Source organism: Psammomys obesus, unplaced genomic scaffold, assembly GCF_907164565.1.
Source record: "Psammomys obesus unplaced genomic scaffold, mPsaObe1.curated_primary_1811, whole genome shotgun sequence".
NCBI classification, from domain to species: domain Eukaryota; kingdom Metazoa; phylum Chordata; class Mammalia; order Rodentia; family Muridae; genus Psammomys; species Psammomys obesus.
The window spans coordinates 6,345,538-6,373,221 of NW_026585895.1; positions in this window are offsets into that span (position 1 = coordinate 6,345,538).

Here is a 27,684-nt window from a genome sequence, read left to right on the forward strand (position 1 = left end):
TCTTTCTTTCTTTCTTTCTTTCTTTCTTTCTTTCTTTCTTTCTTTCTTTCTTTCTTTTTCTTTCATCTCTCTCTCTCTCTCTCTCTCTCTCTTTCTTTCCAAATCTATTCTGGTAATACAGCATTGTTCTTTGTTTGTGGTAGTTTGTTTGTTTGGTAAACTTAATTTACCAGATTTACAATTTTTTTTAATTAGACTTTATTAAATGCCCCAATGAGAGGTTTTGATTCCATACTAGTCAATGAGATGTAGCTAGGGGTGCTTTGCACATTCTTCTTTTTCTAAATTGTCTGGAGCAGATGCCAAAAGAGACGGTTGGTATGAATGATTATGTCTGGGTAGACTTTACGGAAGGGGTTCAGAATCTTCTAACGGAGATGGAAACCAGCCCGCAGGCAGTGTGTACAGCACGAACGTGGCAGAGGAAATTTGCAAGACTCTGGTTTCTTGACTGTTGAATTTTCTAAACTGTGATCTGCCTTAACCTCTGGATGCTGCCATCTGAGATAACCAATGCTAATGAGCAAATAATATTTTAAAACCACTGATAACTTAATACATCCTACCTGGAAGGTATTCCAATGCATCCTCGGTTTTCTAAGCTCCGTATCCAGAGGTAATTTTATGCCATTTTTTTCTTTATTAATGATTCTATCCATCACAAGACATAGATTTAGGCAGGCAAATATAAAAATGAAAGAAAAAGGAAGAAAGTAAAGAAGAAAGAAGAGAAAAAAGAAAAAGGTAGGTGTGGTGGCACACAGCTTTGAACCAGTGCTTGGTAGTCATAGACAGGGAAATTCCCGAGTTCAAGAAGAAAGAAGAGGATAGAAGTAATGAGTAATGGGAAAAAGGAAGGGGTCTAGACATATGAGAAAGGATGGGAAAGAGAATGCATAAGAGAGATGAAAAATGAGCTGCATCCTTATTTGTAAGTGGTACTATGCCGCCGTGATAGTTTTATGTTAAATAGAAAGATCAATTTTTCTATCTGTTTTTAAAGTGGACAAAACATCAGAAGTCATGACTCATTTTGGAAATGCATCTAGGGTTTGTAACCATTTATTTTAACAATAGTGAAAACAAAATCTCCTTGTCTGTGGAATTTGCTCACTGCCCTGTATCCTTGGGCACATTTATGGTGTGTGTGACTTTTTGGCGAGCTGTCACGGACTCACCGATGCCTGGTTCTACCTAGAAGACACTGTGAAAACGTCATCACATTCTGCATCCTAGGGGAGGGATCACCAAGGAGTGCAGGAGATTCGGAATGAAGCTTTCACACACAGAATCAAAGAGCCAGCACTAGGCTCAGGAGAGAGGTAAACACAGAACAGTCTGGGGAATTTGGAAAACTGTGAGGCAGTTTAGTCTGCAGATGCTACGTTTTGGAATAGCACGCTTGGATTTTCATGAACCCAGAAACTTCTGTGTCTAGCTGAGGGAGGAGAGCTGAGAAAATGAGGTTGACGGGAGAAGAGTAGATGTGAAGTCTGGTGCCTTTGTACAGAACGGGACATTGTCTTTAAAATGAACATGTTTTGTGGTAATTGTAGTGGCATGTGCAGTTTTAAGAAACGCTATAGAAAGACGCCTTCTGGTCTACTCTTTGCCTAGTTTTTATTCATGGGAACAAATTGCAGAACTAATATCCAACACCAGAACCAGGATGGCAATTTTGGCATACTTCCCTCCCTCCTTCTTGGTGCTCTTCTGTGTAGCCACATCTTTCTCTTGCACATCTGGTCAGTGTTAAACCCCTAATCTGTTCTCTATTTCTACAATTCTATCTCAAAAGAAGTACGCACGGATCAATATAATCAGTAAAATTTGGGGCGTGGTCTTTTTGCTTTTTTAATGTAGTATCATTCTCTAGGGGACCATTGAGTTGGCTGTATGAATCAACAGCTTGTTCTATTTCTTTCTTAATATTTCAGTACAGATGTCCCACTGTGTGTGTCGCAGTTTCCCCACTTAAAGACATCCAGATTGTTCCAGATCTTCGCTGGATGAAAGAGCTCTCAGCCTCAGTGTACAGGTTTTGTGTGGATATCTTTATTTCTCATATAGACTACCATTGTTAGGTTGGATGGATTTCTTTTTCAATACAGCAAATGTCTTCCTGCACAGCAGAATGGTTTGACATGACTACTAGTGTTTGTGAGTGATCTTTGCATTTTTTTTTTTTTTTTGGTTGGAATTCACTGTTGTCCGTGGTTTATATTTTATCCATTCTGATAGGCTTGAAGGGTTGTATCACTGATTCAGGGGGCGGCTACTATAAAACTTTTCTTATTATTAATGGAGCAGGACACACCTTCACATGGAGGTCAGAGAACAATAGGCAGGAGACAGTTCTCTCCTTCTGTCATAGACTCTTGGCATGAAACTTGGTTCCTCTGGCTTGCGTGGCAAATGCCTACTGAGCTACCCTACTGGCCCTGACTGCAGGTTTCATTTGCACTTCCCTGATGGCTAATAATGGGGTTGAATGTCTTTTGTAGGTTTGTCACTGGTAAAATGTTTATTTATAATTTTTGCCCAAAGTCTACTTGGATTTTTGTTTTGAGGCTTCTTTATAATGGTATAGAAACTAATTCTTTCAGGAATATTCGGTTTGCAAATATTTTCTTCCAGTGCATATGTGTCTTCTCATCATTTCAAAACGTTTTATTGTTTTCTTTTCTTCCCATCATCTTAACAAGATCGTTTGTACAACAAAAGATAAAGAAGTCCATTCCAGCACACTTTCCTTGTGTGGCGTTTACTGGTAGTGTTAAGTTACAAAAGCCTTTTGTCTGATCCTAGATCCTAAGGATTCATGTGTGTTTTTCCCCCACTAAAAGCTAGTTTTGCATTTTACATGTAAGGCTTGGAATTTATTTTTGGAGTGTGAGATGTAGTGGCTGAGGCTCTTTTCTCTTTCTTATAAAGTCTGAATTCTTCAGGGCCATTTGTTGAAAATCCTTTCTTCTATTGCACCTTTGTGTAAGCTCAGTCGGTTATATTTTTCTGGGTTTATTTCTGGATTCTGAGCTCTATGCGACTGATCTGTGTGTCAGTTCCTCCGTCAGTGGCTACCAGCGTTGATTGCTGTGGCTGCGTAGAATGTGGTGAAAGCTGGCGGGCTGAGTCTTCTCATTTTTGTACTTTTTTCAGATTTTTTTAATGTTTAACTTCTTTTGCTTTTTCATTTGAATTTTTTTCTCAAATTTGTTTACATGTTTAATCAATCTTTTTGATAAGGCATCTTTTAACTTTCTATGATGTTGGAGAAGAATGAACATATTTACTATCTAGAACCTACCCCATGTCCTCCACTCCACGAAAACAGCATGTCCCACCTTTCTTATTTGCATGCTTTTAATTCTTTCATCAGAGTGCACAGATTTCCACACACACCCTTTGCAAATTTGCCTATGTTCCTCCCTAAATATTTCTTCTTTACCAAATAATTATAGATGTTATTGTATTTCTAATTTTGTTGTTAATATGTTTATTTGCTGCTAGTTTATATAAGTACAATTGTGGTTTTTCTTGTAGGGTTTTTTTTTTTTGTATGTTTTTTAATTTGTTGAATTTTATTAGGGTGTTTTTTGTTTTGTAATTTTCTATATAAATAATCATTGCATAAGCAAAGAGAGAGGAAAGAGTTTTTTTTTTTTTTTTTTTTTCCTTTCTGATCTGCATCCTTCTGAGTTTTGTTTCCTTGTCTCTCTGAATCAGGTAAAATTTCTAACAGTTTTCTAAAAGTAGTGAGAATAAGTTCACGTCTGGCTGCAGGGAGGATCAGTGAGGTTTTTTTTCACCATTAAATATAACATGAGCTGTAGGCTTTTATAGATTTTTTTTTATTACATGTCTTAAAGTTGATGTGACTGTGAAGTATATTTTTCTTTTTCAGTCTGTTAAAATAATAAAAAATTGATTCATGTAGGTTAATCGATTCATGTGGTTTCCATGAACCAATTTTTGATTATTGATAAAAATTTTATGAACCCACAACAAATCTGATTACTTGATTTAGAGTATATAATTTAGAAGAATTTTAACTTATTTATTTATAAATTTAGCAGATAAGGTCTTTTAAAATATTTTGCATCTGTATTCACGAAGTATATTGGCCTAAATTGTTTATTTTGTTTGTTTAATTTTTGTATTGCTTTTTCTGGATTTTCAGGATAAAAATAATTTTATGAAATGAATTAAGAAATATTATTTCCTCTTCTATATTCTAAAAGAGATTAGGTAGAATTTTTTTTTAATACTTGATAAGATATTCCAGAGATGCCATTGGTGCCTGAAAACTGGGGGCAAAGAGCAGATTTTTGAAGCAGAAAAATTTACCATCAAGGGATTTTAGCTTACTTGTAAGTAAAGGTTACTATATAGAGGGGTGCTTGGGGAAAGGGTAGCATATGCTTTACCCCAAGGCAGGTATCATCTTCTCAAGACAGCCTTACTTAACTTGTCAATAGCTATCTACATGATTTTAATGCCTTCAAGGTTACTTATTCAATGGGCTTCTAAGGATTTTTGTTTTGTTCTTTTTGTAAATGAGACCATAAGTGGCTACTGAGATATACTGTTATTTCTCACATTTCAGTATAGCGAATAGGAGAAAATCATAGGTCAAAGGGTTGCACAAGGGAGCTAAGACAATTTTTATTGTAAACAAATTTTACAATCTTTTTTTTTTCTTTAATTGTGGGGCTCCCAGAAATTTTCAGGTTCACATATGGGTAAGAAGAAAATAGCCATATTTGGTCATTTATATCAGGTCCTAGGTATGACTTATTGCTATTTTAACATTCTTGCTTGAAGTAACTCTATATAAGAGAAACACTGCCTGTTTAAAGGACTTTCATAGCCAACTTTGATAACTGTGCTGAAATTCTCGATTATCATCTAGAGAGAGGATTTTGTCAGAGCTTGTGACGAGGGGGTACTTTCTGCCCATGCTCCTTACTTTTCCTTGTCTCTCGTTCTGATTTAGTGTCCTCGGCGGTGGAAGATATTTGAAAATTATGAACCTATGATCAATAATGAGTGCGTAATTATTTACAGAGTATATTTTGTACTGGGGAGGCAATGCCCATTTGCAGTTTTCCAAGATTATTCAGTTTTATCTAAATTGTAAAAAACCAGGTGAACAGGGCTATTTGTAGTATTTTCTGTTTATTTTGTTCGCAGCTGAGGAGATCGTCATGGGACAATGAGCCTTAGGAGCTAGGACCCATGCTAGAAACAGCGTTCTGTGACTTACGGTAGCCTGCCCCAGAAGCTCTCATTGAGCCCGTAGCTGAGTCCGTATAGGTATATTTCTTGACTTCTGCTTCATCTGTTCTACAGCTTTAACAGTGAATGTGCGAGGAAAAACTGGTAAACAATTTCTTTCCTCAAATTTTCATATGCATATTTATGGAAAACTATGTGTTTGTACAAGTACATGGAGGTGTAGCAATTGTCTCTTAATTCAGGCATTTCCCAGTGCACAGAGGGTCCACCAACACTGAGGTCACGCATTTCATGCTGGATATAGCGCCATGAACTTTAATTTCTTTTTTTCTCCACTTTACTGGAATTTTGTTCACTTCATCAACGTTTAAGACAACAACTCATTTTATTGATTTTTTTTTTGCATTGCTTTTCTTCTTGTTTAGGATACTGTTGGAATGTTTTCAAAATCATCTCACAAAAACTCAAAATGTGAAAATAAGAATAATATATTAAGGGCTATAATTCTATCTCTTGGATATAAATAAAGTAGATATTTATCAGATTTTTTGCAAGTGTTCAGGACAAGTCTTATTACATTCTAATAAATAGATTTCATTCTTCAGGCAAAAATACTTTTATAAGATGTATATCCTGTCTATAATGTTCTTACAGATTTACGATTTGTGAAGTACAATTTCTATGAGTACTTATAAGTGATAAGCTGCATTGTTCTTTTGTGATTGAAAACTTTATATTAAAAGCCTTCTCCATGTGTCTTGATGGAGACACAGAAACATTTTTACACCATTAGAAAAAAAATGCCACTATGATATGGAAAGTGAGGTGAGATCTGGCTTTCACTCTGGGGAGATTCTGTGTGGACTGGGCATCAAAGTGAACAAGAAGATGTGCTCCAAATGAAAGAGCTTCAATACCATTGCCTGCCTCTCAGGAGGAATGCAGGTTTTCCCTCCCTCTCTCCTTTCCTCCCTCCCTCCCTCTTTCTTTCCTTCCTATCTGTTTTCTTTCTTCCCTCTTCCTTCCTTCCATTCTTCCTTCCTTCCTTTTTTTTCTTTTTAATATGTCCAAGAACACTTTCAGAGAAAGCTTGAAATGTTGAAAAGCCTTACTTTAATATTCCAGGCAAGCATTCTATCTTATTAATAACTGACGAGTAGTATTCCCATGTGTAACCCTGTAATAGTTTACTTTTAATTTTTGTTGCTATTGGATATTAACACAGGTTTTATATTTCAATAACTGAATAATATCAGTGGATGATTCAGATTTTTTCCTCTGTGTCTGTTTTCTGTGCTGAAAATACCTATAGTCATAGGAGTATAATAGTTGGATTTTAGTATGTATACATCTTCACATTTGTTAGATATTTTTAAATTGCTCACCAAAGTAGTTCAACTTAATTTGCATTTCTGTGAGGAGCATAGGTGTTGACTGTTTTCCTTTATCTTATATTCTAAGATCTTTGACTATGTTCTCCCAAAATGTTTATGCGTTTCCATAGATCATTGAATTAATGTACATCTGTGGCATCTTGACAAGGCTGTGTCTGTTCATGTTCATGTATTCATCCATTTGGTACTTACTATCAATTTTTAAGAATTAGTATGAGTTCTTGGCCATCATTCTTTATCAAATATTTGGATTGCAATATCTTCCCTCTTAAGATAGCCCATAATGTTCCTTGAGTTTATAGAAACATGAATTAGGCAACTGAGCACATATTCCTGCTTTGATTTTTGATCTTTGAGGTAAGCTTAGGGTATTCTTCCTTGTTCTGGTCGTGTTTAAAACTGTTTGCTTTCACACTTTAGAAAACATTGACAGTGTCTTTTTTGATGCAGATATTCACATGTTTTTTTCTACGTGGTAGATGTATGATCAGCTATCGAGTTGATCATATGCCCCCTTTTTTTCTGTGAATATTTCTTCTTGGAGTGTTTGCTTTACTCATTAGATTATTGATCTGCCTTTCACCAATAAATAATACCTGCTCCTTCCTTTTTAATTGATTAAATAATGCTTTTCTCTATAATTCTCTTTTATTATACATATTGATATTTGGCCAAAGAAATTTTCATTCATTTTTCTATGAAATTACTCTCTCAGTTGTTGGAATCTTGGTTTTGTTTGTTTACTATGGGGTGTAAACTCGAAACTCTATGGTTGCATTTAAATCCTGTTGGATTCCTATCCAAGGTGTATCCAATTTCCTGCTTATTGACGAGTTAACAGCATCCCAGCATCAAGGCACTTCTTGAGCACTTTGACATTTAGTCCCATCTTTTCTGCTCTCCGAAAAATAGCTGCAATCTTCTCAACCGAAGGACTGCTTACCTTCTTCTAGGCCCTTTTGATTGTTGTTACTATTATAATTTCTCATTCTAGTCTAGTTACCATTGTATACAGGAAAGCTGCTAGTTTTTCAGTGTCGGTTTTGGATCCATGAAACTTGCTCTCCTTTCTTTCTTATTAGTAAAATTGTTTTTTAAGATCTTCAGTACTTTCTCTTCATCCAAAAATGCTGCCTTAAATTTTTTTTCATTTTTTGTTCTCATTCTTAAACTTTTGTTCTGTTTTTAATTTTTCTTTATTATTACTTATTACAATGTATTCACTTTGTGTCCAGGCTGTGGCCCCTCCCTCATCTCTTTTTCCCCTGTGTACCTACCCTAATCACCAACAGGGGAGGTCCTACTCCCTTACTACATGACCTTAGCCTACCAGGTTTCATCAGAACCCTCTGGACCTTCTTTCTCTGTGGCCTAGTTAGGCCACCTCAGCAGGGGAAGGTGATCAAAGAGCAGGCCACTGAGTCCATGTCAGAGACAGTCTGGAAAAATGCAAATAAAAATGTCCCTGAGATTCCACCTTACAGCCATCAGAACTGCTAAGATCAAAAACTCACGGGACAACACATGCTGGAGAGGTTGGAGAGAAAGGGGAACCCTCCTCCACTGCTGGTGGGAGTGTGAACCTGTACTTTGGAAATCAGTCTTGTGCTTTCTCAGAAAATTAGGAATAGTGCTTCCTCAAAATCCAGGCATGCAACAGGGACATTTGCTCAAATATGTTCATAGCAGCTTTATTTGTAATAGCCAGAATCTGGAAACAACCCAGATGTCCCTCAACTGAAGAATAGGTACAGGAATTGTGGTACATTTACACAATGAAATATTTCTCAGTTATTAAAAACAAGGAAATCATGACATTTGCAGGCAAATGGTGGGAACTAGAAAAGATCATCCTGACTGAGGTAACCCAGAAGCAGAAAGACACATATGGTATATACTCACTCATAAGAGGATATTAGACATATAATATAGGATAAACATTCTAAAATCTATAGTCTTAAAAAAGCTAAACAACAGAGATGATCCTAGGGAAGATGCTTAATCATAACTCAGAAAGGTAAACAGGGTAGGCATTGGAAATAGGAGAAGACAAGGAACAGGACAGGGGACCTCTGAAAGACTCTATCCATAAGGGTATCAAAGCAGAGATGAGAGTCATATTCTTTGTTTTCTTTTATTTCAAGAACCTCCGGAATCTTCTCTTGACTTTGGCAGGACTACTTCTAAAATGTCAACTCTTGCTATGGCATTAAGCATAAAATTTTGATAAATAAATTTACAGGGTTAGATCAACATTCTCCTATTTCTTGTTTACCAATATTTTATTTTAATACAGTTTATTATTTATTATATAAATTTCTTTTCCTATAACTTATAAAACAATAACATTTTTCTCTCTGCCTGTTCATGTAGTTAATTATAGCACCCAATCTTTCTCATGCATTTTGTTTTATTTAGATATGCACTGTTAAAAATTAGTGTGCATCATGGAATATATTCACTCATAAGTGGATATTAGCCATATAATACAGAATAAACATTCTAAAATCTATACTCCCAAAGAAGCTAAACAACAAGGAAGACCCAAGGAACGGTGCTCAATCCTCATTCAGAAGGGGCTTTCTCTGGAACTCAGGGGCTGGCTCTTTGATCACCTCCCCCTGAGGGGGGGAACAGCCTTGCCAGGCCACAGGGGAAGAAAATGCAGCCACTCCTGATGAGACCTGATAGGCTAGGGTCAGAAGGAAGGGGAGGGACATAGGGGGAGAAGAGGGAGAAAAGGTAGGATTGGGAGGAGAGGAGGGAGAAGGCCACAACATGGATACAAATTGAATAAAATTTAAATGATAATAATAAAAAATGAAAATTAGTATGCATTTAATGGTACATGAGGATGAATTATTGTCTCAGACTTGAACATCACCTTCTGATCTTTGTAATTAGACAACATAACCGAACTTTCTCTGTTCTGGAAAGTATTATTTGGGTGTAAAACAATTTTATTTAAATCAATACAATTTAATGAAATATTTTTTAATTTGGGGTTACATGACATTTTCCTCCTTTTACTAATATTTTCTCTTAAAATTATTCAATTAGGCTCCCCCTTCTTAAAAGAATTCATGAAGACAGTGTGTGCATGTGTGTGTGTGTGTGTGTGTGTGTGTGTGTGTGTGTACGTACGTGTGCTCTATGAAGAAGCAGCAGCAGTGGCCCAAGCTGTGGGTACAGATGTGATAAGCCAGGTATTAGGAAAGCAGTGTGGAGGCTGGTGTCCTGCAACAGAGAGAGACATGCTGATGGTGGCTGAAAATGATGTTGGAACAGCAACTGGAGCAGAAGGTGCTGGCCTTGTATATCACAATGAGTCCGAATTTACTCTCGTCAAGATCAACACTCCAAAGGCTGGATAGGTTATGTAGGATTCCTAGTTCCCATTTCTCAAAGTCTTTGCCAACACATGTATGATTTTACCTAAACTTTCACGCCAATATTGTAGATGTGAAGTAGATTTCCTTACACATTAATTTATGTTTTTCTTGATATTAACTCATACTAAGTATTTTTTAAATAAAAGTTCTGTTTTTTTTTTAACAAACAAATAAATGAACAAAACTTACAGCTGGGTTGTTTAGTTGAGTTCTCTGCAGTCACGATCAGCATATCTGTCCAGTAAAGAAGGTAGCAAAGGCATAAGAATAGTCATCAGTGGAAATATATCCAGAACCACAGATGACTGAAGGGAATTCTGATTTAAATTTAAAACGTTTACTCTTAAATATATATAACAAACGTTGTAGTATTTGACAGTGGTCTTTGCTCCTATATAATGGAGCTTATGTAATTTGATGATTTAAATATCCATTGTTAAAACTAGTTTGGTTAGTGTTTCCAGTGCATGGCTCAACCTTCTGTCTAGCATATAGCCCCATCTAGAAAGACTTAAGGCAAAGCAAATGCTGAAGATTGCATTCTATGTAGAGAGCTGGCAAAGAGCCATTGAGCATGACCAATAAATGCCTACCAGTGTCCACACCAACAGCATCTTGCTTATTCTAATTTTTGGTGTCAACAGAATGAAATAAATAAAGAATGTTTGTCTTAAGAGCATTTATTTCCATTAATTTAAGAGAGCCCTCACCTGAGATTTCTTGTTAATGACTGTAAGAAAAACCTGCTCAAAGGTCTACATGTTATGGAGCTCAGAGTACCACATGGTTCTCTGATGTTTGAAAGGTAGTAATTTCTTTTTAATTTGGATCCTTAAGTGAGGTATATGATTTTTAAGGAAAATTATACTACTCTCTGAGATCAGACAGCTGTATAGTATGCTAGTACTAAAGAGCTAGGCATAATAAAAAGCACCTTTTTTCATGATGACTGTGACTGTTGTTACAAAATCCTTTGTGTTACTGTGCTGCTTACTGTTAAAATAAGACACTAGATTTCGATGGCTTTCCCCAGCAGCAACCTCTCCCCTCACCACCATATTCTGGCCCACAACCCTGGTTGAGAGCCTGCTCTACAGAGTCCACACCAGTACCTGGAAACCCAGAGGCCATGGCAGTTCCCAGAAGTTCATAACCCCAGAGTCAATGCAGCACCCAAAGCCCCAGAGGTCATACCGGCCCACCCAAACCCCAGATGAGGCACCATAGTCAACCAGAAGACTCACAGGTCATTCACCAGAGAGGAAACAGAAATCAGTACTTAAACCTATAATTACCGGAAATCCAGATGCATAGACTCTACTGTAAGAACACAATCAACAACAGCTAGAGCAGTATGTAACCACCAGAGCCCGGCTGTCCTACTACAACAAGCCCTGAGATGAGAAAATGACCTTAAAACCGGCTTTATGAAGATGAGAAAATTCAAACCATACAAAGATTCAATGAAGAACGAGAACTTGAGTCCAATTTCTCTCATGAACATTGATGCAAAACTACTCAATAAAATACTCAGACCAAATCCAAATCTAAGAATACATCAAAAAGGTCATCCACCATGACCAAGTAAATTTCATCCCAGAGATCTAGGGATGGTTCAACATGAAAAAAAATCTGTCAATATGAACCACCATATAAACAAACTGAAGGAAAAAAAACCCACAAAATTATTTCATTAGATTCTGAAAAAGGCTTTGACAAAATCCAACACCCCTTCATGATAAAAGTCTTGAAAAGATCAGAGATACCTAAATATAATAAGGCAATAATAAAGGCAATATACAGCAAGCCTATAGCCGACAGCAAATTAAGTAGAGAGAAATTCAAAGCAATGCCATTAAAATCAGGAACAAGACAAGGCTGTCTACTCTCTTCATATCTATTTAATATAGTACTTGAAGTTCTAGCTAGAACAATAGAACAACTAAAGGAGATCAAGAGGATACAAATTGGAAAGGAGGAAGTCAAAGTATCCTTATTTGAAGAAGATAAGATAGTGTACATAAGCAACCCTAAAAATTCTACCAGGGAACTACAGCTGATAAATCCTTTCAGTGAGGGGTCTGGATACAAATTTAAGTCAAAAAAAGAGGCAGTATCCCTTTTGTATACAAATGATAAACGGGTTAGAAAGAAATTAGGGAAACAACACCCTTCACAATAGACACTAATAATATAAAGTATCTTGGTGTGATTCTAACCAAGCGAGAGACTTGTATGAGAAGAACTTCAAGACTTTGCAGAATGAAATTGAAAAAGATTTCAGAAAATGGAAAGGTCTCCCATGCCCAGACTGGTAAGATATACATAAAAAATGTCTATAAGCAGTGTACAGATTCAACTCAATTTCCACCAAAATTCCAACACGATTTTTTACAGACCTTGAAAACAACACTCAACTTCATATGGAAAAACAAAAAACCCAGAATAGCTAAAACTATTTTGTACAATAAAAGAATTTCTGAAGGTATCACCATCAAGGTCTATAACAAAACTATTATAATAAAAATTGCATATAAACAGACAGGTTGGCCAATGGAATTGAATCATAAACCCAGATGTAAATCAATACCTTAGATACCTAATTTTTGATAAAGAACCAGAAGCATACAATGGAAATAAAGAAAGCATCTTCTACAATTTGTGCCGGTTTAACTGGATGTCCTCATGTAGAATGTAAGTAGATCTATATTTATCACCTGCACAAAACTCAAGTCCAAATGGATCAAAGACCTCAACATAAAACCAGATACTCTAAAACTGATAGAAGAGAAAGTGGGGGATAGCCTTGAATTCATTGGTATGAGAGACAGGATCTTAAACAGAACACTAACAGAGCAGGTTCTAGGACTTACAATTAATAAATGGGACCTCATGAAACAGAAACGCTTCTGTAAGGCAAAGGGTACCATCCACAGGACAAAACAGTAGCCCACAGAATGGGAAAATGGCTTCACCAACCCTACATCAGACAGGCTAATATCCAAAATATATAAAGAACTCAAGAAAATAGACATCAACAAACCAAAAAATTCTGATAAAAATGGGGTACAGATCAAAACAGGATTCTCAACAAAGGAATCTCAAATGGCCGAGAAGCACATAAAGAAATACTCAGCACCCTTAGCCATCAGGGAAATGCAAATTAAAACGACTTTGAGATTCCATCTTACTCCTGTCATAATGGCCTAGATCAAAACCACAAATGACAGCTCATACTAACAAGGATGTGCATCAAGATGGACACTTCTCCATTGCAAGTGGAGGTGCAAAGCTGTACAACCACTTTGGAAATCAATATGGCAACTTCTCAGAAAATTTGGACTAGAACTACCTCAAGACCCAGCCATACCACTGCTGGGTATGTACCCAAAAATGTTCCATTCTACCGCAAGGACACCTGCTCAACCATAATCTTAGAAACTTTATTCATAATTGGCAGAAATTGGAATGCCCACCAAATGAAGAAGGGATTTTAAAAAATGTGGTACAGTTACCCGATGGACTATTACTCAGCTGTTAAAAAATAAAAAGATATCAAAAAATTAACAGGCACATGGATGGAACCAGAAAAAAATCACCTTAAAGTAAGATAACGCAGACTCAGAAAACAAGCATGGCATGTATTCACTTGTAAGTGGAAATTAGCTGTAAAGTACAGGATAATCCACAGACTCAGAGAGGCTAATAACAAGAGAAGCTGACATGTGGGTGTGATGGTATCCTTGTGAAGGGGAGATAGAATAGATTGGACTTGGGGTAGGAGGGGATGAGAACAGGAGGGATCAGGTAAGGGAGATGGAGGGAGAGAATACTGAGAAAGACAACTGGAATTGGGGGGTATTTCAGGGGTGAGGTGGAAACCACTTGAAATGGGAACTCCCAGGAATCTTTGAGGATGCCACCTCTTAAAGGAGAGGTAGAGCTTGAGCAGGCCATCTTCCATAACCAAGGCAGATGTCCAGTGGAGGGAATGGGAAACCAACCCAGCCACAAAACCTTCCACCTACAATTTGTTCTGCCTGCGAGATGTGCTCGGGCAAAGACTGGCACAGAAATTGTGGGAGTGGCTTAACAGTGACTGTGCCTACTTGAGACTATGGAGAGAGAGAGACAGAGACAGAGAGAGAGAGAGAGAGAGAGAGAGAGGGAGGGAGAGGGAGAGAGAGAGAGAAACCACCCCTGACACTGCCTGTAGGGCCAGAAGCCAAAGGCTGGATAGTTCAGAGATCTAGGATAGAACCAAACATAACTAGGAAAAAAAAAATCAATGAAGTTATCGATTCCTAATGATATTCTGCTACACTTGTAGCATAGCTTAATCACTTTCATGAGGCATCCGGGAACTGATGGAAACAGATGCCAAGTATTAGGCAGAGCTTGGTGACTCTTGCACAAGAGGAGGAGGAAGGATTGAAGGAGCCAAAGGGGTCAAGGACACCAAAAGAAAACTTGCAGAATCAAATAACCTGTGTTCCTAAGGGCTCACAGAGACTGGACGGAAAACCAGGGAGTCTGCAGGGTCTGAGCTGGGCCTCATGCACATATGTTATGGTTGTGTAGCTTCATCTTTTTACAGGAGTTCCTACAGTGTGAGCAGGTATTGTCTCTGACTCTTTCACACACTCCTGGAACCCCTTTCTTCTGCTGGGTTGTCTTGTCCAGCCTTAATATGAGAGCCTAGTCCTAATGCAACTTAATACACCATATTTTGTTGATATCCTTGGGATTCCTGTTTTTTTCTGAAGGGGAACTGAGGAGGAGTGGATCTGCTAGAGAGGGGAGATGCAGAGAAGGACCTCTGGGAGGGGAGAGAGGGGAAGCTGCAGTCAGGATATAATATATGAGAGAAGGACAAAAAATTTTTTTATAAATCATTTTACTTCAGAATGAGAAATAACATTTTGCTTCATAATTTACTATGCTTAATGTTTTGCAACACTAAATGATAAGTATTGTGTAATATTTTTAACATGTTTTAATAGTTTTACCTATAAATATGAAAATACATATATAGATACATAATCATATAAAAGCACTTCTAGAATTAAAATACACAGATTCCTACTGCATGAAGGATCTTCTTAATTAGAAACACACAAAATCTGAAACATGTTAGAATTCCAAAATACAATTTTTGAGAACTTAAAAACATGAGTATTGTGTAAAACATGGAGTCTTATCCATTACGTTTTAACCCATTAAGGCAGTGGTTCTGAAGCTGTGAGTCTCGGCGCCTTCGGGAGTCACATACCAGGTATCCTCCTCCACATCTGACATTCACATTACACTTATAACAGTGGCAAAATTACAGTGGTGAAGCAGTAATGAGGTGATTGTATGGTTGGGGTCAGTACACCATGAGGAACTGTGTCAAAGGGCCACAGCATGAGGGAAGCTGAGGACCACTGACTTTAGGAGAACACTAGAAAATGCTGTTAAAGCTGATTAAGACGAGAACTTTCTAGGTAAACAAGTTTGCATTATCAACTTGAAAGGACGATGAGATAGTTTAGGATAATCTGAGACAGAATTGCTTAATATTGCACAGCCAATGAAACACATTCTTTGGTTTTCTCTTTTTTATTCAGAAGGAAATATTAACATTTCTAGTTAACAAAAAATATAATTTAATATGGTCTCAGAGCAGTGCTCTAATCAATAGTAAGTGTAACAAAAATATAGTCCATAGAACTAAGGGCTTTTGGGCTGTGTCTGTTAGACAATGCCAGTAAGGCACCAAAGACTCAAGCAAGTGTTCTACTTACTTGAAATGTTTGCATATTTAAAAAAAACATTAATACAAAAATATTGTTTCTAGAAAATCTTCAGAGGGATGATACTTTTAAAACTCAGTGTTCTGTTGCAGGTCTATTGTGCTAACTTAGATGGTAAATGGCTCCTTGTATGAGCACGGAAACTTGAATTTGATCCTGAAAAGACGCATGAAAAGCCAGCCGTGGGCAACACAGTTGCAGTCCAGCACTGGGGAGATGGAGATGGTAGGTTTCTGGAGCTTGCCAGCCTGTTCTTCTAGTGAGAGATGAGTGCCAAGATAAACAAGGTGGAAAGTCCATCTGGTGTTGACTTTTGACCTCTAGACACCCGCACATGCACACACACGGTCGCGCATGCAAACACACACGCTATGCATGCACACAACTCTAAAATAATGCAACATTATAGCCCTTAGTTTAGCAGCTCCTGGGAAATTAGTGCTTTTATGTGGCAGCTGATAAATGTTGGTAATGATGTTAGGAGAATGAGTCTTACTTCAATACATCAACAGAGGATTAAAGGCTCGCTGTGATTATAAGTTGTTCAAACTAGCAGTCAAGTGTGTGTTCCGACAACATGGAGCTGAGGCTTCCTGTGTTCTGTCAGCAAGACAGCTACCATTTCAGAGACCACTCTGCTACCATCTGGCAGGCTCAGGCTCTCCAAAAACTAAAAGGACTCTTGGTAAAGTCTGGTTGTTGCTGGTGTGATGAGATTTAAATATAAAACTGAAGTGTGGCAACAGTATTAGAAAAACTCCCTATCTCCCTCCCCTTCTCTCTCCCTCCCTTTCTCCCTCCCTTTCTCCTTCCTTCTTCCCTGCCCTTATTTCTTCCATTTTCCCTACCTCTTTCTTGTTCTGGTAAGGGGGCAGATTCTCTTTCCTGCATAGCCAGAGATTGGGATGTAAGTTGAGGAAAGCCAAACAGCTCACTGTTGGGTGAAGTGAGGCTAGCACCGTTGGACAAGATACAGATCATAGTAACCAAGTCAGAAAATGGAAAACCACAGCAGCAGATGATTCTCCAGGAAGAAGCCGTGCACCGTCTGAGAATCTCTTCAAATCTGGATGCAGACAGAGCAGCCAGTTCACAGGTTGATCGCCTCCTCTCCCCACGCTGCGTGTTGTTACGAAGTTCTCTCCCAAATTCTGCCCTACATATGAGGAAACTCAGTTACGAAAGCAGGGAGGTAGGATGCGGATGTTTGTATGCTAGGTTTTAAAGCACATGGTAGACTTATCACAGTGATGAGAATAATGTACTGTGACAAGAATAAATGTAAGGTGACCAAGTACATACGAGTTCAGCATGAGAAAAGTTTTCTAATGAGCTAACAATATTAAAGTTACGTTTTTACAGTTTTACTTTACTATTTCTTTTTTAGGCTTTTAAGAATAAGTCTGAATCACTAGGTACTACATAAAAATTCATAATCATAATCACACATAATCACAGTATATGAATAACAAATGTTACGCCTTACTGTTTAATTACATAGTATTTCAATACAAATTTTCTTTGATTTTATGTATTAAATTAAATTACAACAAGGTATTATGACATAAAATACTTAGGTATCTATCATGAGAGGAAACAAACAGTTCTCCAGCACTCAGAAGATACAAGTATAGAAGCATTACTTTGTTACACTCTGTCCAAATTTTAGGTTCTTCGACTTTTTTTTTTTTTTAGAGAGAGAAGATCTGGCAGAGAAACACATGTTTTCAGTTTTGCTTCTTGCAAAGATAATCTCCACATTAGTATTCATTATGCACACTGTATGCAAAATGCAATGAGCCAACTGACTCACCCTTCGGTGTCAAGCAAATAAAACCTAAACACAAGAAAGTGTAACATCTAGTAAAATGTGCATAAAGCCACAAAGGCCAAGAGAAGAAAATAGATTGCTAAAAAAAGCAATTAGCACGTTTACTGAGGGCAACCAGCAAGATTTGGAGATGAGCCATATAAATATAATCTGCTTTTGGCTAAAAGTAATGCTGTATTTATTGGCAAACAGGGGTTCACATTTGCAGAGAAGTTTCTGTATCCGATATAAAATGAAAGTGAAAGTTTCTATGTAGATAGGAAAAGACAGCTCTACCAATGTGCCAAAATATGGTCTTCAAGTAAAAAAAAAAAAAAAAAAAAAAAAAAGACAAGCATCTGCGTCCTGGTTTTCAGATGTTTTAAATAACATTTGTGTCCTCTTTCAATATTTGAGAAGATATTATTCAGTCATTTAGCATTTAATAATTTAGATAAGAAACAAGTTTTTTTTTCATACCAATATAAAGATTGATCATTGTTTCTCCCATAGTGCAGGATGGAATATGTGGGTATAGGTACTTATTGATCTTTTATTCTAAGCTTAGATGTTAGGTTTCTTTTAATCAGTGCATAGACAATCGATTCGACTGTTTTGTCCAAGTGACAAATTAGAATTGATTAGGGAACCCACAGAGCTCAGATACTGAGGTCACTAATGATAACTGATATTATGTAGTCAATGGTTACACATAGCTGTGTTTGGATTGTTGAAATATAAAAACTATCATGAAATAGAAGATGACTGCCCAAGATTGCAGACCTAGGTGGGCAAGACAGCAGGGATGGGGCAAAGATGGGCTATGGCTTTCTAAACAGAAGAAAGTTGTTCAAAAGAAGATAAGGCAAAGTCATTGTCCTACACAAAACCAAAAAATCTTCCGGGTTTTTTTTTTTTTTTCCTTGAATGTTTCTGGGTTTATGTGACCTCCTTTGGTGATAATTGCACATGATCACAGCCAAGTGACATCGTGAAACACATGGAAAAGTCCGTATCCACCCCAGGACCTAAGCTATTCCTCTTCACTGCATGTCTTTTTGCATGACGAAATGATTTTGCACATAACTGCCCTCTAACGGGCTCAAGTGGCCAAGGCCAGTCATCCTCCACGTTACTCTGAAGGCACTTTGAAAACCCACAGCAGCTCTTACTTCTGCATAACAAGGCCTAATCTGCTCAGAGCAGAACCACTGAACCCTTTTGTCCCGCATTCCATCTGACAGACATTGCAGTGGCCATATGTATCTCTAGTTGAAACCAAAATACGTTTTACACATTACTCAAAATTTGGCAGCACACCCAGGAAACATTGGCTGTGCAGACCCATAGGCCCCCGCACGCCGGGGAAGGGCAACGGACGCACTCGATCACTTCAGTCATGAAAGAGACAGACAATAATGTTGGACAGGCACTTCCTGCAGCATAGCAGCGGTAAAGTGAGTCAGCAGTCTAGCTGACAGCAGGTAGGAAGCCAGAGGACACTGCAGAGGGAAAGGTGATGTATAGACGCAAGCAGAAAAAGCTAACATTAGGTGTTTGGTTTGGTTTTTTTCCCCCTCTGCATTCTGTGTTAATTGACATGGGAGCATATCCAAATGTTTGTTGTTTATGTGTATTTACATGTTGAAGTGTGCAATCTGTGAGCTTTGAATGGATTGGGACAGCTGGTAATTCATTTATAGTTTATTAATACCCCCAGCATTTTCTTGGGGATTATTTGCTAAGGAGTAATTTAGGGCTTGATAACATTCCCTGCTAAACACAATAGAGTTGATGGGAGTGTGAATTCTAGACCTCCAGGTTGACTGTGTCACCTACACAAGTGACATCATCTTTTTGCATATGTCCAATGAGCTTTACTAATGAACACCTTTTACGATTGCTGAGGGCGCTGAGTAAAATAAGCCATGAGAACATATTTAATGCAATGTCTATAGGTATTCAATAAATGTAACCTGTTATGATGCATCCCACCCATTCTCCAATTCTTATTAGAAAATTTAAATTTGTAAGAACTAGAGAGGATGAAAGGCATCCAAATGCAAATAGTAAAAAGTGTACAAATGTGCAAAACCAGAATCCCACAGCACTTTTAGGGACATTACTAGCCAGAAGAGAAAATACATCTGGGAATAAATTTCAAAAGCAATTTCTAACAGAACATAATCTGGAATTTAGAATATTTTGTAAATGGTCAGACTCTAATCCAATCAACCATGGCTTTTTAAGCTTTCAGTACAGCATAGATAGGCTATACTGAGATTTAATTATATGACAATTTTCTGCTGAAATAATGTCCCCACCAGCCTTCTGTATCCTACTTTTTATACCTCCACATTTTAAATCCTGGAAGAACAAAACATTATAGATGTAAGTCTGATGTTGTATAGTAATAAAAGGTGTCAGGTCTGAGACGTTTAAGTGACCAGGATAATGGTCAGCAATTTCCAGAAAACCTCTAAAAGTGAACATAGAAATAAAATGTACTCTGTATAAAAATGGGGCATTTCATTGGTGATGTATTAGCATAGGGAGAGGAGTGTTTCATTCATCAGTTTGTCTTTAACATGTGTCTGTACCAAACAGTGAAGAAGATATAAGCCACGGGGGTCTCAGGATTACATGAAAGAAAATGAGGGAAATCAGTTAAAATAATTAGTTTTTTACTACTGAATATTGTTCTCAGAATTCATGAGGTAATTGTATATCACACTTCCAGAGCAATCCTGAAAGTAGATCTAAAACATTTCATGTGTGGAAAAACTCTCAAAACATAGTCAAGATGTTCCCAAAGTGTGACGGTAGATTTACCAATATGTTGAAGTGCACACTAAAAATTTCATACTTGAGAAAGCAAAATGAGATGAACTGGCCCTTTCTGAGAGAAATGTAGCTGTAGAAAGCTGCCCTGGACTGCAGCATGTCTCAGGTCCAAGGCCACTGGTCACCCCAGCAGGTGTCCCGCTGGCCAGCTGCATGTGCATTTAGAGGCGATTGCACCTCAGGTCGTTGAATGCTAGCTTGCATTCATTTTTACCCATCCATCTTCTACTTATGGACGATGGGAAAACATTAGCTTCAGAATTGCTCTTTCATTTTCTGGGGAAGACCAGAGCTTACAGTGGAATGTCAGCCTCTCACACGCAGTGACTCCACTTTTGAAAGGATGAGTTTAATGTTGTCATGTACCTCCCTGCTGTGCTTGCAGCTTCTGAGACGCAAAGATGTTTAAAAAGGAAAGAACAAAGTGTTGAGGAGAAAATTGCAAGGAACAGTTTCCCATGCAAGGAGAGAGAGAGAGAGAGAGAGAGAGAGAGAGAGAGAGAGAAAGTAGTTTTTTGAAAAGCAAAAACGATCCATTATGCTTCTGTCCAATATACAAAAAGATAATCAGAGCCATTTTCAAGGTCAAGGGTCTTGTGGTCTTTAAATAATTCTTTAGTTTTTCAATGAGTGGTCATTTTATCCCACAGATTAGCCTAACCTACCTTGAAATGTTACACAGAAGAGAGAAAGATCTGTCTTAACAAGTCAGCCATGTAAAACCCAGCTCCTACATACGACTGGAGAACATTTGCTCAACAAATTCAGCATTCATTTACTCCTGTCTCTAAATGCTTTTTACCTTAGTTCCTTACCAAGATTCTCTGTGGTGAGAATCCAGAAGCAAACATTTAAATTGAAAACAAAAGACAAAATAGACAGAAATTCTCTCTAACTTTTCATCCTGAGCTGGTTATTTCCACAACATTGTTAGCCCAAAATTAGCCTGTCTAGTTTTCAAATGCAAAACCTACAAATGAACCTGTGTGTGTTAGCTTTGGGGATGGAAAGGTGCATTTCCTCATAGTAGCTTTATTAACAATAATGCCTATTGATGTAACAGTAAGATAAGTGGATAATTTTGACGACTCATAGACATTTGAAATTCATCGTCACTGAGACGCCTTAGGGGTCTGATGCAGCCTCCTTGGGACAGAAGCGAGAATGCAGATGTGACCATCCAGGTGGGTGCCCAAGTCTGCATAGACTGCACCTTTCACTTACAAACATTTAGGTTTCCCCGAATGCCACTAATCCCAAGCACGCATGACATCATAAAAGTTGTGTTCCACTGAAAATAATACACTAGAGTTGGAAACGGAGGAGAAAGAACACACAGTGTGGTTGAACTTGACCCAAGGATCAAAGCTGCTGAGCTTTGCAGAGCTCAGCCCTAAAGCTGTTTGGAACCTTGCCATTTCCTTCTCCTGCTTCTGTGTCACATGGGTCAGACCACAGGGAGAAGGTTGATTCATCTGATGATTTTTATTTTTTTGCAAAGAAAGGTCGAGAGCAGCCACTTACGTATTACTGACTGATATTTTCCTAACATACTGATTTTTTGAAGTTATGCAAGTTCACTCATTAATAATTAAAATGACGGAAAATAAATTGAGCTCTGAGGAATAGCAAACGTTTCTGGGTCTACCCAGATTTGCAGCTGAACCTTTATTTGCTTTATGTTGGCTTAGATTAGACCTTGCAACCCTGAGACTCAGCTGTTACTGAAGGAGCCTTGCCATGAGTTTACTTTCAGGAGCACCCAAGAGGCACCAGTGAGGGAACAGGGAAAGGTAACACACAATGTGATGCTAAATAGGCTGCCGCTGTGGGCAGTCATAACTCAAGCCCTCTGGACAAAGCTCAGTTTTCATATCTGAGGTGAGGGGGCCGGAGGTTTCCATCATTGGTTATAGGGCAGTTCCAAAGATATTTGCCACCTAGTCCTTCTCCTCTTCCTTCCTTTTACCTGTACCTAGAAAGCAGAAGCCCTAATAGTTATGGGCCACGTGTGCACAAATTCACACGTGAATATATGCTAGAATCCCCGGGCAGAAAGCCTTGAATTATACTGTACACTCTTTCTACTTAGAAATTTAGTAGAGCTATATTGGCTTTGATTGGAGAAATCTTAAAGATACCCACACAACTTTAACTCAGAATTTTTCTCTCTCTTTCTTCCTCATTCCCTCCCTGTTTTGTTTAACCAAACATTCATTGACATCCCTTAGAATACATTTGTGTATTCAATCAATATTGTACCCTATTGCATGTATTAATAGTAATTTAATATCATTAAAGTATGTAATTGGGAAAATTAATCTGCTTTTGCACATTTATAAAGGTTGAATTGAGTCATGATAATTTACTTTGCCCTGTGGTAATATTCAAATCAATTTTTGCTTATCTTCTTTTTACACGATCCTTATCCTTTTAACATTCACTTTACCAAATATGGCAAAAAATTCATGTTCATTTCTCGCGTAGCCAGAAAAATCTTTTGCAGTATAATTTCTCCCAGCGTTTCCTGGTATACATCTATTTGCACTGCTCTGTCAATATGTTTGAGTTGCAAATGTAAACAATGAAATGATCTGAAATTTTCTCTGACAGAGATTTACTCCACGGATGCTCGTTTCTCCTTGTATGTATATCTGTGTGAACAAACCCTGTCTTTGTTCAGACATTAAGCGTTTGCCAGAGGCAGTCTGTTATGGCATTGATACATAGAATGTTCTGGGCATCTCTTTCATGATCTGGAAGGACAGAAGATGAAAACAACTCATATTCCAAAGGCATCAGTAAGCACAGATGAGTTCAAAGACTGACTGCAGCTGAGGACGTTTTCAAGTTCAACATACAGACGTGTAAATGGGGAGGTGGCAAGGGGGAGGGCAGAAAGTGGGGGGAGAAGAGTGAGAGGCAGAGAGAGAGGAAGGGAGGGAGGGAGGGAGAGAAATGAGGCGGCAGGGATGAAAGAGGACAGAGAGGAGGGAGAAGAAAGATCATCTACCAGCCTTCTTTCAAATCTGCTCTCTTCTTGCCTGGAGACGAGAGTGACAACTTTCTAACATGTTTACAGTTAGAAAACACAGTTTTGCAGTAACATCATGGGTCATTCCATCATTACTAATGCAAGAGATTTTTAAACTTAGAAAACAGTGAATATTGAAGGGAGCATATAACAGAAAGAGGTAAAACATTAGAGGGCCCACTGTTTTTGTGAAATCCTATGCGGAACTATCTAGAGGAGCCCAAGAAAGCCATGGAAAGCTAGTGTCATCACATGCTCCTGGAGTTTATGTGACTGAGTGGATTAGGCTCTTTTAGTAATGAGTCTCAGGCTTAATCTAAGCTTTAAAAGGGACGTGCGGAATTTGCAGTAACTCTCCCTAGTGTCGGCAGCCCTCTCTTTCCTCATTTAGCTTTCTTTTCATTAGCCTGCCCATGATGAACGCTAATGTGCGCCACATTATTCTCATCTCTGAGGCCCTCAGAACTGTGGGAGTGTTTTCAAACTCTACCATTAATCACATTCGCTGGTACGGAGAAAGTAGCCCCGAGACGAATAGCCCCATTTTATAGACAGAGAGCCGAAACTGACTTGCTGAAGTTCACGGAAGGGCGCTGGGGGATAAGGAAAGTTCAGTCAGTTGACTATCCCAAACCGTGGCACTGCAGTTTTAGAGCCCGGAGCCTGGAAAAGCAGGTACTGTGTCCTGGGAAGCTAAAGGTAGTGTCTAAGGACTCCGCTACCAGTTCCGCCAATACTTCGCGTTGTATACAGCAGGCTGCTCCTGTGCCTATGCTGAAATGTGAATGCTTGAAATGCAGTAGTTTCAGGAGTTGAAAGTGAACGACCGGTGCTAATTTCCAAAATTAGTTATATTAATTCAGTAGTTTTTGTTCTGTTTTTGTTTTTTTTCTCACAGCACAATCCTTCCAAAATAAGGCCAGCTTTCTCTCTTGGCTGCTAAAGTATAAGTTGGTAGAAAGTCAGGAGACACATGGATGCTTTTCTATGTTTTTGGACAAAACAAAAGCTATAAAAGGAAAGAGTGAATTGGATATTGCTACATTAAGAAAATAAGGTGCCACATGAAAATCTCAAATCTTGCTTGACACCCACAAAAGGCCACAAAAGTCTGGATTCAAATTGGACATAATGTGGACTTCATGGCCTGTAGCACAGGCAGACTCAAAGACGCTCAGTGCTTTAGGGCTGTGTCAGGCCCTAACACAGACATCAAGACATCAAGAGTATGTCTAGAGAACCCTCTTTGATAACAACATTGACGTCTCAGAACAGCAAAATAGCCCAAAGCAGCCAGGAGGCCAAGCTGAAATCAGGAAAAGGTGGAGCCAGCCTTTTGGTAGTCTTTTTGGTAGTCTTGTTGGGAGTGTTGAAAAACACCCCAGAGTGTCCACAGGAACCATAAACCATCCAACGTTTCCTTAGTTTTCTATCCAGTTGTAACAAAAGATAGCAGCTTAGATGCCTCCAGCAACACAAATCTACTATCTTTCACTTCTAGAGGTCAAAGACTAAGAAACAAGTGGCCCTGGGCTGAAATCAAGGGATTGAGACTTCACTCATTACCCCAGGCTCCAGGGGAATGCCACCTAGTGGCACCAAGAAAGGGAGGGGCAGAGAGAGCCCTTCTCATGACTGACCTCCCCACCTCCATTTCTGTCCTCACATTCACGTTTTGATAATAATGCTGAATAATTACCCAGCATAAATCAGGTTATTAGTGTTCAGTATCTTTGTGGCTACCTGGGCCTACCAAGAGAGTTAGGAATAGTCAGGAAGCCCAAGAATATCTGGAAGTCAGATGATTAACAACACTTAAGCCATGTTTAACCTTGATCAGTCCAGGCCTCATAAGGTTCCAGGTCAGAGCAGGAGCCTTCTTGGGAGGACTCCATTCTGCTTAACCTTTCTCTGGCTGCTCATCTCTCTATTTGCTACTGATGCCCTGCATATCCCCGGTGTTTACACTCAGAAATGATAACTCACTCTTTGAAGACGTTCTCTTTAATCTCGCTCTTTTATGTTTATCAAAAATTTCACACATATCGCTGCTTATAATTCTTAAAATACTAACAAACCTTCATTTTTGAGTTGATAAAGAAGACAAATAAGGACTGAATATGTTCGCCATTATTAGATATGGGAATGGTATATGTATGTGTGGGACTGTAACAATGATTTTCACTATGAGTGAGTGTGTGTGTGTGTGTGTGTGTGTGTGTTTGTACAGAAGTATGTGTGCCATGGCATGTCTTTGGAAGTCAGAGAACAACCTTAGCTCTCTGTCCTCACCTTGTGTTTTGTTAGAGACAGGGTCTGTTGGTGTCATCTTTGCACTGTATAAGCTAAATAAACTGGTCTGCCAGCTTCCGGGCACTCTTCTGTCTCATCTCCAGTTCCCTGTAGGCGTGCCGGGATTACAGACGCATGCTGCTGTCCCCAGCTTTTACATGGCATCTGCAGATTTGAACTCCAATACTCACTCTTGAGTGCTGAGCACTTTTACCCACTAAGCTTCTTCCCAGCCCCTGAAATCCACTTTGATTGCTGTGAGGGTTGTTGTGGTCTGCGCTCTGTAACTGGTTCCCATGTAGATTATATTCTGCATAAACACACACACACACACACACACACACACACACACACACACGGAGGCGCCACTCCTTACTCAGGCTTTAAGTGTCTCAGCACATTCCTGCTCTCTGTTTGTTGATGATGAGAAGAAAGCAATGTGATCCTCCCAAGACAACTGTTGGGATTTAAAACATTGTAGTCAGTCCCTGACATCTTAATAGCGACAGACTGGTGGCTTCATGACTGAAGTTTTACCCCCTTTGGCTACAACAATGTTTACAAAGTAGAGTTTGAGAGAAGCCAGTGAGCCTCAGAGCATGGAACACACCATGCACTGTTATTTTATGCCCAGCTTGGATGAAAACTTTTACGCCCTGCTTGGGCCATGTGATATGATGTTACTTTCCATTCCTGAGGGAAGTCAAGGAAGACACGATGATTTGGGGACTATTTTCTCTTAACATATACAAACATTCAAACCCAGCAGGTAAGGAAGAGAGTGCTAGATTGCCCTTGTGTTCTTAAGGCAAACCAGGAACCACAGAGAAGGAAACGCAGCACCTGGGTTTAAGACACAGTAATCTTTTACATAAAACTACCCATTGCTTCTTTTTAAATTTTCCCATCAACTAAAATTCAAGATGACAGCCCAAGCTAATAAATACTTCTCCTGAAGTGTAGGTCAAGGCTTCTTTGATAAAGGAAATTCTCATCACCAACTCATCTGTGTTGATGTGGTCAAGATCAGGTGTGATAAAGCACTGACAGCAATAGAATAAAAGTTTGTTAATTATATACAAGTTTAATAAAGTTAAAAAGCCAGCCTGTGCATGTTTTTTATGATGTAAATGGTTCTAGAAGCAGCTCAGGAGAAACATGTAATTTGAAAAAAGAAGAAGCGACACCACGTGCAGTGATCGGTGTGGCGCTTTTCGCAAACAGTGCAGCCATCTTAGCATCAGGGTGAGGAGAAGCCTGCCGAAGGAAGAGTTGAAACTGAGATGCTGTGATCCTGTGATTTTATTACTGATTCAACAGAGGGTGAATACTCCATCAAATGGTTATGAAAATTTCCAATTACTGACTCTCAGTATATATATTTCAGGGCAAGCAATGTGTACTTAGCTAGTACGTAGCTCTGAAGTGAAGGACTTCCTGTCATTCTATTGATACTTTCTTGCTTCCACAATCCTTGACAATGGCAGCATTTAGGTGACCGCTTTCCACCTCTTCTCAGTTGCCGATTGTTACGATTTAGATCTTAAAAGGCCAGCTACCTAAGGTTTCTTTGCCAGCCTGTGTCTCTGTTGGCCACTGATGTAAACCTGCAGAGACAGGGCTTGGTTTTCAGACATTATCTCCCTGCAGCATATCAAGGGCCAGCATCTGATGTAGTTTTGGTTTCCTTAAAAACTCAGCTAATGTTATGTCAACATGTTTCCATTATAATCCCAAGTGTGGGATTTTAGTTTCTTCACAGCTGATTATTGCTTAGTCCAGGGGCATGGTCTTTGCCAACTGGAATGAATTGTATTCTGAGGACTTTGAGGGGTGTAAATATGATAGCCCAGGGGAAGAAGGCACAGGGGCTTGGAGGAAGCAG